We start from the raw sequence: 3,751 nt of genomic DNA, 5'->3' as shown, positions 1-3,751 counted from the left end.
AGATTCGAGACTTGTATGAATCGGTAATCTCATTCTCTTGTAATTTTCTGCTTTCATAGTGTATTACTATCACTTCGTGCCATGGTTTTTTCCTACAAAGGTTTTTCCATATAAAATTCAGTTTATTTGTGTTTTAATTTGGTCATGCAAATAAAGTACTTTGCTTGATTCATCTTTGTCTGCTTCCACGGTTCCTCAACAAGGAAGTCCAAACATTTGATTAATTCATTAATATTATCTAGGTTAAGTAATAAATAAGGACCCTTTGATGAGATTCAATGATCAATGTTAAATCTTTACAAAGTTAAAATCATAGATTTTTTCTTAAATTCTTCTTAAATTTATCTGAGATAGTATAGGATCACGTGCTCTCAGAGCTCAATGATTTTTGTTTTTCCACACTAACACACGTACCCACACCACATGGGCACTCAAAATCCATAACCTCAGTGTCAAAACACAGTACCACTGAGCCATGGAACTGGACTCGAAGCTCATTGACTTAAACCTTGATAGAACTAACATGTTTGGCTCATTAATACATTAAAATTTAGTTGTAATTTTATATCGAATTTAAACCTAACTGCACCGGCCATGAGATCAATGGATCAAGTATAGGTAAAGGAGGACCCACATCCAGCCCATGAGATCATAGGTCAAGTGTGGTACAAGACGACCTAGACCCAGTCCATTAAATAAATGGGTTGGCTTTTGTTTTGTTTTGTTTTATTTTTTTAATGTTTTTTACCCAACCTAGACCACACTCAAATGTAACAAGCCAGCGAAAAAGACTAATGAAATTCAAAATCTACTTTTGATTCGAAAGCTGTCCAATGCTGTTATAAGAGAACTGATTGCCCACAGTTAAGTTATGAAGACTTGTGGTACAATACCATCTTTTACGCCAACATGCCACTCGTGCAGGACATCAGATCCATGAAAATGGTAGGCCCCACCATGGAGATAACCTGGCACAAAAGGACGCGGATCAGGTAAGACCCAGGATCCACCTAGGTGGGTGGGACCCCTGACTGCAGGGCTCACAGCGATGTATGTGCCTTAAATCCACACTGTCCAACCATTTTGAAAGATCATTTCAGGAAATGATCCTAAAATGAAGTTAACTCAAATCTTTGGTGGATTACACCACAGGAAACAATCGTGATTGAATCCCCACCATCAAAAACTTCATGGATTCCACCGGAATGTTTATTTGCCATCCAACCTGTTGGTAAGGTTATAAACACCTGGATGAAGAGTCCATACAAATATCATCTTGATCTAAAGCTTTTATGGTCCACAAGAAATTTTTAATGGTCAATCTCCATTGATTCTTGTACAATGCTCCATCTGAGATTTGGAACTGTTTCTTTTTCTAGATCATAACCTAAAATGAGCTTTCAATACAGATGAACGGAGTGGATGTAGTCATATACATCACAGTGGCCCCCAAAGTCAGGGGTCCCACCCACCACGGTGGATCCGGGGTCTCACCTGATCCGCTCCCATTGCCCGGTGACCTATCGGGTGTGTTGACGTCGCCATGTTCTGTGGGCCCCAAAATGATGTATATATTATATCCAAACCGTCAATTCATGTGGCCAGATCATTTTATGGCATGAACCCAAAACTGAGGTAGCTGCAAATTTCAAGTAGACCACACCACAGAAACTAATGGGAGCAATGATTTCCACCGTTGAAACCTTACTAGTAGCCACCATGATGTTTACTTTCCATCTTACATGTTCATAATATCACACAGATTTGGATGAAGTGAAAAAACAAATATCAGATTGATCCGAAACTTCTGTGACCCGAAAAAGTTTTCAATGGTATATGTTCAATCCCCACTCTTTTCTGTGATGTGCTTCACTTGAGATTTGGATTTGTCTCGCGTTTGGCCTCAAGCACTAAAACAATCTCACGAAATGGATGGACAGTGTGGATATAATACATACATCACGTTGGTGCCCTCTGAACTTTGGTACGTTAATACACTCACCACGAATCAGCTTTCAGCACAAATAGCATTCGATTACTCCACAGCGTTCGTCTTCACTCTTCACCCGCATAAATACTCTGTATATTGCATTACAAAACAAGTTAATTTCGAAATAGTAATTTTTAATATATTTGGCCTATTAGCTCAGTTGGTTAGAGCGTAGGTTGTAGACCTACATGGGCCATTTTTTTCAATATTTATATATTTTGTGTTTTTTTTTTTTCTTCATTTGGTAACTTAAAAGTTTTAAATTATTATTATTATTTGCGTTTATTCATTTTGCAGCATGAAATTCTATATATTTATTTTGATTTCCAATTATCTTGTTTTGTAAATTTCTTTTTATTTTCATTTTATGAAAAATAAGGTTTTATTTTATCATTTTTTTTTTCCATTTGGTAACTTGAAAATTTTAAATTATCATCATCATCATCATCATCATTATTTTTGCATTTGTTCATTTTGTAGCATGAAATTCTATTTAATTATTTTGTTCTAGCCCATTAAGTGGTATATTGCAGTAAAAAAAATAAATAAATTTAGAAATAATAAATATAATTTATGTGGCCTATTAGCTCAGTTGGTTAGAGTGTCGTGCTAATAATGCGAAGGTCGCAGGTTCCACATGGGCCATTCTTTCAATATTTTTCTTTTTAACATGAAAATTTATTATTTGAATTCAATTATCTTTTTATTTTTAACTTCCTTTTATGAGAAATGAAATTTTATATCTTGTGTTTTGTTTTCTTCGTTTGGTAACTTGAAAATTTTAAATTATTATTATTATTTGCATTTGTTCATTTTGTAGCATGAAATTCTATTTATTTATTTTGATTTCCAATTATCTTGTTTTGTAATTTTCTTTTATTTTTTCTTTTTCTTTTATTTGTTTTTTGAATTTTTATTTCCATTATGTAACATGAAAAGTTATTAATTGAATTTGAATTTAATTATTTTTTCAATTTTATTTTCATTTTATGAAAAATAAGGTTTTATTTTAACTTTGATTTTTTATTTTTTTTTGTTTTTTGGTTTTCATTTGGTAACTTGAAAATTTTAAATTATTATTATTATTATTTTTGCATTTGTTCATTTTGTAGCATGAAATTCTACTTATTTATTTTATTCTGGCTCATTAAGTGGTGTATTGCAGTAATTTTTATTTTTAGTTAGAAATAATAAAGATAATTTATGTGGCCTATTAGCTCAGTTGGTTAGAGCGTCGTGCTAATAACGCGAAGGTCGCAGGTTCGAGACCTGCATGGGCCATTCTTTTAATATTTTTCTTTTTAACATGAAAAATTATTATTTGAATTCAATTATCTTTTCATTTTTAATGTAACGCCCTGAAAATCGGGGGTCGTGCATGTACTCGACTCCCGAGTTCCCGAGGTCACTTATAGCCAATTTTCATTAATATGTGATCCAATCTAAATGCGCAACCTGGAATCTCTTGGAACATGAAGTACATCCATACAAGTCCATTAAAATGAAAGAGACTGAATACAAATATATATATATATATATATATATATATATATATATATATATATATATACATGATCAAAAGAATACATAGGTCGCACAAGACGCTACCCAACAAAATCGCAAAATAATAGCAAGACCAAAAGAATAGGACTGAGCCCCCTGCTCAGTGACCCAAACCCGCCGATCAAGCTGGCGGAGAACCCTCCATCAGCTGAAAGTATGATAGCTCGCCCAGGCTCGTCTCGCGGCTCCTCCGCCTTG

The 3,751-nt window shown here is 33.9% G+C and overlaps 1 non-coding gene across 1 annotated transcript; it reads left to right on the top strand.

Moving 5' to 3' along the window:
- The first annotated feature begins 3,197 nt into the window (after positions 1 to 3,197).
- On the top strand, positions 3,198 to 3,271 carry TRNAI-AAU (transfer RNA isoleucine (anticodon AAU)). Its single transcript has one exon. It is a non-coding gene; the product is annotated as a tRNA-Ile (tRNA).
- Positions 3,272 to 3,751: the final 480 nt, after the last annotated feature.

The sequence above is a fragment of the Magnolia sinica genome, chromosome 16, assembly GCF_029962835.1.
Source record: "Magnolia sinica isolate HGM2019 chromosome 16, MsV1, whole genome shotgun sequence".
Lineage (NCBI taxonomy): Eukaryota > Viridiplantae > Streptophyta > Magnoliopsida > Magnoliales > Magnoliaceae > Magnolia > Magnolia sinica.
Note: the sequence above shows the minus strand (reverse complement) of the source record. Positions and strands in the feature narration are given on the sequence as shown.